Raw genomic sequence first — 13,598 nt, 5'->3', positions numbered from 1 at the left:
GGCGTGATAGAAGGGAGTGTCCAACAATGACAAGTCATCTTCAGAAATTCGAACACAAAGTTTTTTTTATTTTAATAGAAGTTAGGCTTGATAAATTATTACTGTAAATAATACACTGAATAAAATATATGTTCCAACTTCTGGTGTCGTGTAACATAATTATAATTCGTATATTATGAACAATACAGAGTGTACTATTATAACAATAATTATGTCTACAGTGCAATCTATGTTTATTGTATTAAAGTACGAGTAGTCAAAAGTAGTCGAAATCTTGTGATATTTCATGTTAAATGTTATTATGTAAGTAAGTAAATCGAATTGGAACAAAACTCGAAAACGGGCGCTGATTTTAGTTCAGAAAACACAGTTCCACAACGAGTACATTTTACAGTAACTTATACAAGTTCCCCATTTGTCCCCTGCACCCCCTACACGCCCTATACATCTAATAAATTAAATAATTAACACAACATTGAACATTATATACTACTTAGACACTTGTTTTATTGTTACGTGCCTTGAACTATGTGACAATGTGACATTGCACCTGCATAACCCGTGAATCTACTCAAAATTGGTTTCTACGATTACGTTGAATAATTAATGAAAATAAAATATGTTTGACTTGTCAAAAACTACGTAACTATATGTAGCTGTAGTATTATTGGTATCGTATCGACTGTCGTTAAAGATAAACTGTTTCCTGTGAAAAAATAACCATTACTTTGCAAGAAAAAAATGAAAATACACAGTTCAAAAGTAGACGTCTCGGAACGCTTAAATCTATGAAAAAATGAAATTGAACTATGTCCGCTTGAATGCCCCTCTCCCCAATAAATGAGCACTGAATAAAACCCGATCATTCTGGATATACATACAGCAAATATATTGTTTTTATGTGAGAATTAAAATAATTAGAATTTCAAATTTTTAAAGACCCACCATTTGTTTATAATCTAACATTGTTGTTTTTGTCTTTTAGTACAAATATTATGTTAACCAATTCAAGTATTTTTCATCTCTGGGCAGAATTCTGTGGACAATTAATACATTGTATATTGATTTAAAATATATACAAGTTATAGTACACCGTGCTTGTCGTATTTATATTATATTACATATTTACATGTGTACATTTGATTAGGATTTTAAAACCATAAAAGTTAAAACCTAAAACACAATTACAAAAAAAATTAGCGTGATTTAACATTAAGTACCTATTATAGGTATAACAATATCGATTTATTATTATTATTAACTTCAATTTCTGATAAATAGAATAATCAATGATATTAAAAATATTTGATTCAATAATTTGTCATTCCGAGAATCGTTACTTTATTTAATTATTATTTTTTTTTTTAGTCTACCATGATATAATAGATCAATCCAACCACTATATAAAGTACATCAAAATTCGATTAACACGCGCATTTTGTCCGATAAAAGTTAGACCCTTTCCACCAGATCCACAATAACAACAAAGAATGGTTTTCTACACAAAAGAAGGGATCCTTAGCTCTTGCGTAGAATTAAGGGCAAATAGATAAACTTTTCATTGCTTCAAATAGTATATACTTATCCTAACTGAAACCTCTTAATCTCTCCAGTTTATTTTTCATCAAGGAATTCAACACTCAAAACACCTTATAAACTATCTGCAAGAATGAAGGGAGACTTGTATTTAAAACGGAAATCGATTGAAAAACGATAATGGCTAGAATTTAAACGATTCACACAATGTTTAAGGTTATACCGTTGATGAAAAACGAGAATTCTTTACCACCCGTAACAACATAGATTTAATGGGATATTAAATAGATATTATCTAATAGAATTCAATAGAAACCATATTATACAAAGTAATACGAAAAAAGCTTAAGAAATTACGGTCATCCGATAATTAGAGAAAAACAATCTCTTGAAATGAAAGTTCTAGAAAAATATAACTATTTGGTGGAAATCACAATTTATCATTATTAAACTGTACAACTGTACGATTAGTATTTGTTATTTTAAGCAATTTAATTATAATTTTTTTAATTGAGTATTTTTTAGATAGTAAGTTATTATTTAATTACTCAAATACTTTTTGTATCCGTTAAAATAATTAAGCTTAAAAATAAATTTTTTTCGATTTTTTTAATTTTATAATTGTGTATTTGTATCATTCATGAAATTGTGTAGATATACCATTTATTTTACTTAGGCATTTATAATATAAAATAATGTAATTAATAATAATAATGTAGTTGGTAATAATATACATATTATAAGTTGTAACAAAGATTAGAAATTAATAATTATAATTATAATTTAATTTTCAAAAATAATTTAACGAAACATAGTCTGGAGTATCGCATTTTAGATAATAGTAGCAATTCGCTTAACATTGATTTTTCTTTCGATTCACAATTAAATTTTTAAAAATATCTGTTAAGCTAATGTATAATATTTAATATGTTTTTTTCCCGTTTAAATGCTGTTTTTTTTTTTAAATTGTATACAATCTATACAATATTATTATATTTATAATATAATATTTAGTGAAACTTTAATGACTGTACTCATTACCTCTTTGGAGTGTTAAAATGTTGAATAAATAAATATTTAGTTGCATATGATGCATAATAATTATAATAATAATAATAATAATAAATCGTGGTCAACATTTCATACCAAAATTAATGAGATAAAATAAACCATCCTCCCATGGCCAACCTTCACACTATCCAGACGACAAGAAGTTATTATAAATCGACTCCGAATGGGACACACATGACTGACCCACAAACACCTCATGACCACAATGGAACTTGACCAATGCCCCACATGATGGAGAAATACTCGCAGTCAAACACATAATTTGCAACTGCCGAAACTACAAGGACATCCGATCCAATTTCCAAATTGTTGACAACTTCCATGAAGTAACTTGGTCCTGATCTAGCCAACATTACAAAAATTTTGAAATATTTAAAAATCTATCAATTCATATAATCTTATATAATAATGTTTAAATTCAAAACATGTTAACCCTTTTTTCAATAATCTATTTTGTTATGGCTAATCATTCATCCAAAAAAAATAAAAAAAAAAATAATAATAATAACAATAGGTATGTATATTATTAGAAGTTAAGAGTAAAAATGAGATATAAATTATATTATATACTTACAGGCTTTAGATATAATAATTAAATAATGAAATAGTGAACGGTTTACTAACAGTGTTGAAGAAGTGCACTGAGTAAATATGTACTACCTACATGTTGAATGAAGTGAATCCATTAACGATTTTAGTTTTGACTATTGAAATATGGAAATATTTGTCTAATTTTGTACAGTGATTATATACTTTTAACTCTAAATTCTTAATGAAGTTATGAAACACAACCAGGCAAAGTATAGAAATATACGACCACCTTTACATAAGATTTTTACTTAAGGTTAGACTGCTTTATTTTGTATGCATATCGCATATGTATTATATAATCAAACGTACATTTAGTTTATTATTGGTACTGAAACATCAGAAGCAATGTTTAGTTTCTAGTCTTAATTATGTAACTCCAATTAGTTTTATAATAATTTGTATAAAAATATAAAATTATAAACCACAATTATGATACACTCGTTATAAATATTATTTTTTATATTTTATTCATTTTCAGATTGAAAAATTCTATTCAATTAGGAAGCAGTTTCAATGTTCGACAAAATACACTAAAGTTGACTTGTTATGTAATATAGCCAATATAGGGACACTTTGAAATTGTTATAACTTAACGATGTATTCAAATCAATTCATCATTTTCATTTAAAAATTTATAAAAACTTGTTTCAGATTAACTGTAAAAATTTAGTTTATATTTTAATAATTTTTTTTTTTTACTTCCGCCGTGTATTTTATTGAAGTTTTCAATTTTTTGAGCTTTATAAAATTATTTACTCGTAATATAATTCAATATTTTAGCAATTAAAAGTAATAAATAAATAGGTTAATGATTTCAATAAAGGGATATTAGTGTTAGTAAAAAAAAAATTACAGTATATTATATTGTATAGGTAAATATTGATTAATAACACAAACATTTTTTATAATACATCACAAATTATTACCTTTAACATATTTTACGAAATCGGTTAAAAATATATTATGCAAAACTTTGATACGTTACATTTTACATTATAATATGATGTGACATATATATTTTTTTACTTGCATGGGTATTATATTTTTTTGATTGCCTAGGTTGACCTAACTCTTCCGTCGCCCTTCGGACTTGTCTATGATATGATGGTTGATAACTTATTCATACAAGGCGGTCATATATGACGGTTGGAATGTATTATAATACATATTATACATGGCCTAGTTTTTTTGCCACTTTCTTAAGGTTTACTTCTTTCGTGAGCTCTCTAAGACTCGAAGTTTATGTCAAAAAACACGTCACCCCGATAGAAATCCATTATGAGTAATTAAACTTGTATTATTAATGAAGCTGCATATAGACTCAGTTTTGAATATAAACTGCTCACGAGCAGAGGATCGGGGATCCTGCTATACATGAAAGGTATTATCATGTATATACCTATGATACACTACACACCATATTCTTGCCTTTCTTGGTATAATATATGTAAATGTGATGGTATATGCTGCCCTCACCTACCTATCTATAATATATATTAAACATTTTTATAATATTACGTGTTAGGAAGGCACACAAGACCAGCTCGAGACCGTATGATGGCGGCGTCGGCGTGTTATAGGCACATACGTTTTATGAAGGCAATAGAAATTAAATATCATCACGCTGTGATACGCACGAAACGCGTTGTTTAGTCGTTTAGCCAGTAAGCTTTTTGGACGCACTTTACATTATTATATATTGTAGGATTGCAAGAGAAAACTCTTTATTATCTTTTTTAGTTTCAGATAGCTGTAAACCGCAAAGATACCTAACTGCGGTAGTAAATGTTAAGTTTAAGTGGACCTAGATACAGTGTTCTTGCAGAAAAACCTTACCGAAAAATTAAACTAATTGTTTAAAAGTATTAGTCCTATAATATTCAGAAGTGATTTTCCGCAATTTTATTTTACAACGTTTCCTCTTTTTCCACCGACTTGTTTATTTACTTTCCGATAAAACATTTTGGAATTACTTTTTTAAGCAATTCTTCTTTTCTTATCCACGTTTCGTTGAAAAGTTCATTTAAACTACCGGAAATTAGTATGTAGGTCGAAACATTTTTGCCTTCGCTCTTAATGGATTCGTTATGAATTGTTTTTTAAACATCATATGATTTATGATTCTTTTTTTTTTAGATCCTAAACAACTATTTGTTAATCTAATAGGCCTATAATTTTTCAAAAACCAATACTTTTCAATAAATAATTATTTATATTTCAAATTATTTATATTTTATACTAGGTATTTATAGATTATTACCTTTGGTTTAGAGTAACAGATTAAATGCTAATTTAATTAAGTTATTGTGAACATATCCAATAGTTGGATACATTTAATGAAGTTGAGGTTATTAATATTGTTATCAAAATATTTAAAGAAAAAGTCTATTTTCATATAGATATATATTATATTATAATCATATTCATATATTATGATAGTTAAAATCATTTTGAAACAATTTTTTATTTTATATATTTGGTAGGAGTTACATTCAAATTTTAAAAACTACTTGCTTAATTCAATGCAATCTATTGTGTAATAAGTCAATCATTAATTAGATATTTCAACTTATTCTTACTACCTACCAAATAATTGCAGTTGTAGAGATATATATTTAAGATGTATAAATAAATATATTTTCACATTATAAATATAAACCTAATACATTAAATATTAAAATATAATTTACCGAAAAACATCTGTTAATGGATGTAGGTACTGATTCCATTGTAATCTTAAAAACTCAAGATCAATACAACAATGGATGGTGATATTGTTCAAAAGACAAGGCTATTGTAGAAACTAAAAATAAAATCACAAGCATTAGCTGAATTATAGTAAATAATTAGATAAATACTAAAACCAACGACATAATATGGGTAATAGCTATACTAGTATAATGGTCAATGAGTCAATAGTAATAATGAAATATTAATGAACATAGAAAATTATTGCTATTCACTACGTTTTACGATTACAGATAGAATTTTCTGTACTACTTACTTACACTAGGTATAACTAATTTCTGCCAACACTCGCCCAACAGACAGATATATGTTTTATTACGAATAAAATTTTTATACGTACGTTGTTAACGTGGAAAAGAGATAATATAACGTAGAATACGTCCTCACAATTTGCTTTTAATAATTTATATTATTAAATTATAATTATTTCAAACCTCTTCAGTCTCCACAGTTCCAGATACTTAAATATTAAATTGTAAAAACGTAGATACATTATCGCGTCTCATCACTATCGAAGTAGGGCTGTATTTATCGCGTATCGCTATTCTTCTCTTAACTTTCTCTTTTAATAGGACAAAATTGAAAATTCCCAGAACTTTTCAAAAGCACCTGGAAAACAAAATTTTTTAAGTGAAATCGAACATTTTGACGCAACATTTTTATTTATTTTGCTAAACTCAAATACGAATAAACAACTAATATTCATTTTAGTATTTTTTCTACATCATAAATCACAATGACAATTTCAAGGTTTGTTAATAAAGCTTTGTTATGTATATTTCTATATTTTTCAAAATATTTTCTTTTCGTTATACTTATCTAAATAGTATTCTTAGAACAGACTAATTGAGAGCCCATAACATCCAAAATTAATATAAATGGGATTGATCATGATTGATATTTAATAATATTATTTGACACAGTTTAATTTACTTGTAAAGTTTGAACCATTTAGAAATAAATATAAAAATAAATTAAATAATATAATATGCATACTGACATATAAAGTATGGCTCTGTTACTTTAAATATTATCTAAAAAAGATGATAATTCAATGCTGGCACATCTTTTTGGTGACAAATTCCTGTTCTAGAGATGTGAATTATATTTTGTAAACATTTCATGTATGTACGGTTATTAATTTCTGAATTACAAAAAAAAATTATTATTATTTCATCATTCCGTAAATACTCCGATTTCCCGTAATCACGACAGCCGCCTGTACAAATGGTTTGTGACTATTCTTACGAACTGCTCACGTGTTTGTACGGGTGGTCGTGATTTTTTGACTGTCGCTGTTTCCGGTGCGTTGTCTAGTCGCAAATTATTGGCGACATGCCGACATTGCGGAAATCGACTCGAGTGGAAAGAATGTGTGGCGATGCCCGTAAGGGTCCGTGCGAGGATTGATTGCTGGCTGTCCGATCATCTTCTCGACCGGCGTAAACGTAACCGAAAACTGCTGGCTAGGATGGATCGTCGACTCGTACAAACGGAGGGTTTGTACGAGGAGTCTTGTCGTGCTGTTGCAGTTCCTGGTGACTTGTTGGCAAGTCGGTGTACCTAATGATCGTCTACAGCATCTGATTATTCTAAAGGTTAGAATAGATTTTTCTCTTGTCTTCGAATGTTTTTCTTGTTGGAAACTTGGTCGAAGGAATCGTGATGAAAAGAATAGGTGTCTGTCTACCGGAAATCGGCCGGAATATAACTAGAGAGCCGTACCGACTAGTAAACCCCGGATGTACCCCCGTGTCACCCGTGTTTACTGTCGTGACGGATTTGGTTGTTACTTGTTTTGGTTACGGTTATGGAGAGAGTCTCGTTATCTTCGTCCTGACCTCAGCTTACCATGGCTGTACTCACAGGGTTGTTGTGTAGCCAAGTAAGCTAAAGTTTGGTTCTAAGTACCTGACTACGTTTGTTTCCTACAATGTCATATTCTGATTGGTTGATGGCAATGCATTGAGTAGTCCTTAAAAGGACCGTTTTAGTGTGTGGTGTAACCGTTACATGAGGTAGATTTAAACGATTTTTAGTATTACATGACATAAGCAAATGTGTACACCATATTACCATTTCACAATAGTTTTGATTAATAATGATCAAATATTTTTTTATTATTATCCTATAGTTACGTCTTATGTTGATGAAAACGAAAAGAAATTTGTGGAAAGATTTTCACAAGTAGTTTCAATTACATTTGTATCAGCAGATCCGGATTTAAGAATTGGAGGCATTAAGATGATCAAATGGGCTGAAGTAAAATTACAAGCACTTGGAGCGACTACTGAACTTTGTGTCATTGGCGAACAGGTATAATATTTAAATAATTTTAAATATAGGTTCGATTACATTTTTTTTTTATTAATCACATTTGAGTAACATTAAATCGTTTAGGTATTAAGTGGCAAAGTTGTGGCTCTACCCCCTGTTTTAATTGGCTTACTAAGTAATGATCCCCCCCCCCAAAAAACACCATTTGTTTATATGGCTATTTAGATGTGCAACCAGCCGACATATCTGACGGACGGGATAGTGAACCATTTATCTTAGCTGAAAGAAACAATAAATTATTTGGAAGAGGGTCTACGACGATAAAGACCCAGTCCTTGAATAGCTTCATGATGCTATTGAAGCATTCCAAAATACAGGAACTGACTTGCCTGCTGATCTTAAAGTTAGAACAATAATATTAACAGCTCGTCTAATTTACAATAGAATAAACAGTTTGTTTGCTTTTGAAGGAATGGAAGTATCTGGTACTATAGGTTTAGTCGAGTTGCTTATTAAGAAGAAAAATACATTTTTTAATGATGTAGACTATGTTTGTATGTCTGATAGTTATTGGTTGGATAAATAAAAATTATGTTTAACTTATGGTCTATGGACTCCATGATATGTGTTGTTTTGGTATAAGCATTTAAATTTCAAGTAAAGCTTTTCACAGTGGAATGTATGGCGGGACTATGTAAGTTTTTTATATATTAATTATATAATAATTTATATAATAATAATATATATTAATTCTTATATACATATATCACTATGCTAAAACTAACTGTTGAATGTATTGGTATAATAATTTTGAAAATTTCAACCATATTCGATTTAATTTATAATCTTAGCCAAATAGTTGATACAAAAGGAAAGATTTTAATTCCTAATAGAATATGTAATAGAACCTTAAAATGAAAATGAAAAAGAAAAAGAAAAAAAATGATAAAATATAATTTGATGTTGATACTTACATTAATGAGATTGATGCATCTAAATCATTGCAAGAAACAAAAGTTGGTGTTATTTTTAGTCTTCTAAATTATATATATGTGATTGATTTGCTATATTATATTTATTATCATGTTTGATAATAATTATTTATTTTTTATACATTTTTGGTTTTCTTTATCAAAAGTGTATTTCACAATCTGTAATTTAATTTTTACAATAAGCGAAACTGATGAGGATGTTTATTACGTTATAATTATTGAGCTATGATTATGTACACATTAAAAGCTAATGTAAAAAAAAAAAATGTGAAACTAATGAGGAGTGTATAGATGGTTGATGAATGATGAGGCTTGCATGAAAAATACATCCATCAATGAAAATTTGAAGTGCATAAATAATTAAATATATTAAGTTTATTAACATTTTTATATTTTCATAACACATATAAGTTTACCGCGCTAACGATGACTAATATTTGTAGACATATCTAATTGCCTATTGACAATTGATGTATAGTTTTCGATTTTATCGTTATTATATGTTTAAAAATAAGTCAACAGTATTTATTATAAACATTCAAATACAACATTAATTTTGAAAATATTTTTTAATATTATTTTTTAAATATAAGATTAGTTATAGGTTATAAGTACACGACATAACACTCTAAAATCTTAATTTTTCTCTATTTATTTATACCTACCTAAAGAATAAATTTAATTTTACTTACCTTCCTGTTTCATAATGAATCTGTGTTTATTAATTTACCATGTTTATACATTACATTCATAGTCCGCCGATTGGATTGAACCTGTAGATATTTTTTTTTAAATATATTACATTATATTAGGTTGGTACCTATTTTTGTTTTCAACTACCTATGGTGGCAGTTTACATAGTTGTACGACCAGGATCGTACCTATGTAATTTAAATCATTTTATTATTTATTGTTAGTAGATTTTTATATTGAAAATTAGAGTTTTACTATGAACAATTTTAGACATTAACGTTTTGTATAAGCTGATATATGCTATGAAAAATTGTTAGTACTCCGTAAACATGGGAGATGGTTAAAAAGTTCTTTTATAATAATTTCTATTTATTTTAGTGATACTGATACTAATAATATTTAATAATACTTATAATACTACTATAACTTGTAAGTTAACATAATTTGATTTTTGAATACATTTTTGTAATTTTATTAATCGATGAAGTCTTGTTGAAATTATTTAAGAGACAATTGTATAACAAGTTAATTAGGTAACTTTAATGATCTATAGGTAGTGAAAAATAATAATAATTACCTATGCGATTTTAAGTAATAAATTGAGTAGAATCAGTATAAAATAAAAATTCTGTATTCTGTACAGTATTACGTTTTATTCGAAAAACAATTATAATAAAGTTTATTAACTAGTGATAATTTATAATAATTGTGTACACACATTTTTATTGTATAACCAACCAATATTTTTTGTAACTGTTAAGTTATCATAGTTGTAAACTAGTGACTTTAAAATAAAAATAAAATAAACCAACCCATTTGTTTGATTATTTATGATTTCATTACTTCAATGTAGTTTAATTAATATCAAACATTATACTTATATTAGATCAAATTATAAATTAACATAACTATGAAACTTCGGGATACTGAAATCATTTCAATATAAACGATATTAATGAATAAGTGAATAATAATAACGTTTATTAGCTTGATGTTGATAATAATATATAGAGTATTACGGTGTATATTATAAGTAGTCAAACTTTTATAAATAATGTGAAACTGAAAACAGAACAAACTTAATAATAATTATTAATATACTAGGAAAAAAGTTAAAATATCTTTGGACGTCAATATGTCGTACATTGGTACATTTACGTGATTTGTTAGGTACCTACTGGTCCTACTGCCAGCAACGGTTATAATATTTCAGTCTGCTGCTGGTTTGATAAATTTGAAATTTTGGTATTTCACTCGAAATAATATTATTATATTATTATATTAAGTGTTTTCTGTCTTTGGCATGCTTATATTGTTTGTATATATATTTTATAAAATAATATCATGTACGATATATTTTTAAAATAAAATCCCAACATTGAGTTGTATAAAAAATATAATATGTAATAGGCTGCTATAAGTGCCTCTATAATGACGACCAGTCACAATTCTCAAAAAACTATTACATACATTAATAGGTACGTCGTATGTGTACATATTATATAGAGGTATGGGTTATTAAGGATGATACGATCATGGATCATTGTGCGGTTATTTCGAACGGGAGAAGTATGAGTATGCTTGCGTAAGTCGTCGGAGTTGTGGGTGGGAAGGGTTGACGAATGCGTGGAATAAATTAGACGCGGCGTGCAGTGGCAGAGGGACGGAAAAAAAATGATCTTGGGAAAGTTCTACGACCAAATTACCTGAATGGCCCTCGGGGTTTGGTTTTCCTCTTATTATTCGGAGGAAAGAGGGGAAAAAAACTCGTCTGGTCCAAAACGATTGCCTCTCACGTTCGGCTTATCCGGCTGTCGAACACGTTTCGCGGGTCCGATCGAACGCCATTTCTCACGCGGAGCGGCGCGTCTACGGCCGACGGCGGAACACGTAATTTATATATATATATATATACAATAATACGAGACCGCAAGAGACAAATCGAATCGTTTATACCAATGACACATACCCCTTTGTTCTTAATACCGACACTGATCGGTTGAGTATACAGAGCAATATATATTATATAATATTATACCAATATTGCAGTACCTATATATATATATTATTAATAATAAATATAATATGGCCGCCGGGTGGACGTAGGTGGGTAGGTACCCACAACTATAGAGGTTTGAACTATTCGTGGATACAATTTGTCATATGATTTCCACGTTTACCCTTACACATCAACACGTAGGCAGCTCGTTTAAAATAATACCTAATATTACAAAGTATAATATTATAGTATAGTTTAAAATAAAATCTCGTTGAATATTACAATATGTAAATCGTTCCCTTTCATTTATTTTCAATCTAAAAGTTTTTTTTTCTAAATCCTAATACCTTATATCGTATTTTATAACAATAACAAAATTTCTTAGGAAGTATGTATGTATAGTTATAATGTGTGATATAAATATAATATTTATTGATGGATGGGTGGATCGTATAATAATGCTTTAAAACAACTATACAAGCCAGGATCGAGAAGGTACCTACGGTCCCGAGGCTCCGGGATCTTTTTCTAAAATAGTATTTTGTTAACGCAAAACATAAAATATTAAAAAAAATAAAATGTCATGAAAATATGGTCAAGTTTGTTAGTTGAGACTTTGAGAGTTTTGAATAACGTGTTTCACTGTTTCAGTGTAATATGTAGGTATACCTACACATTATTACCATGCAATAATTAACAATATGAATATATATTCAATTATGAATTGAAATTAGATGTTTTGTACATATTCGTATTATAAGGTAATAATTTATTTTTATAGATTATACATAATTATATTGCTAATCTTATTATAATTGTTTATCGTTGTAAACTGTAAATAGGCGATGTTAAACAAATTTAATATCCAACCTTAAAAATAATTATTAAATTTAGAATGGTTGAAGTTTGAGTGTTGATGGGAGGCCCACTTATAAGTTTCTGTTGGTGTTTCGAGTCCTGTATTAGATCTTAAATCCTGGCTTGTATGGTAGTAGGTACTATTATCTATACATGTTATGACATCTACGTATGAATAAGTAATTTAATACAACAGTTAAAAACTAATATCAAATATTTTATAATAAAAGTTTCTTAACTAGGTATGATACTATAAGATGCTGCTTAGACTCTTATTAGTTATAATAAAAGCTGAAATGTTTAGTTAATTTTTGTTAACTTGAAAGTTCGTTTTATGAAATTTGATATGAAAAAAGGCGTTGTGGCATCGAAGCCCATAATTTTAAATTAAATTACCAGTACAATTTAATTAATAACATAGGTTTTAACTAACGTTCAAAGAATATAATTTAAAGTAAGTCTAAAAGTTTAATATTAACTTCTAATGGTATAGGTAGGCAGTAGTGACATTTTAGGCAAGGGCGGGGTAGGTATTTACATCGCCTTGTCATTAGCGGCCGTTATCGGGCCGGGTATGGGCTGGTGTCGGTCTAGTATTGGGCCGCAAGCCCACCACACATGATTTATGTCATTACTCATTACCAAATAAAATTTTACCATAATTCGTAGCTCATGCTAATACATAAATATAATTATAGGGTACCTGTTTATTATGTATATTATACCTACATAATACAAGAATAATAATCTATGACACGGTTGTAGATAGTAAAGTATATATGCAACCCTGATTTATGGTGCGTTCAGTGTTGTGTGTTATTAGGGTGAGTATT

At 28.3% G+C, this 13,598-nt stretch overlaps 1 pseudogene; it reads left to right on the top strand.

Moving 5' to 3' along the window:
• Nucleotides 1-211: 211 nt before the first annotated feature.
• Nucleotides 212-13,387, top strand: LOC107173562 (cytosolic non-specific dipeptidase-like; annotated as a pseudogene).
• The last annotated feature ends 211 nt before the right edge of the window (nucleotides 13,388-13,598 follow it).

This window comes from Diuraphis noxia, unplaced genomic scaffold (assembly GCF_037042655.1).
Source record: "Diuraphis noxia isolate RWA-SAM2 unplaced genomic scaffold, SU_Dnox_SAM2 contig0003, whole genome shotgun sequence".
Taxonomy (NCBI): domain Eukaryota; kingdom Metazoa; phylum Arthropoda; class Insecta; order Hemiptera; family Aphididae; genus Diuraphis; species Diuraphis noxia.
The sequence above is the reverse complement of the archived record's forward strand: the minus strand, read 5'-3'. Positions and strand labels throughout refer to the sequence as shown.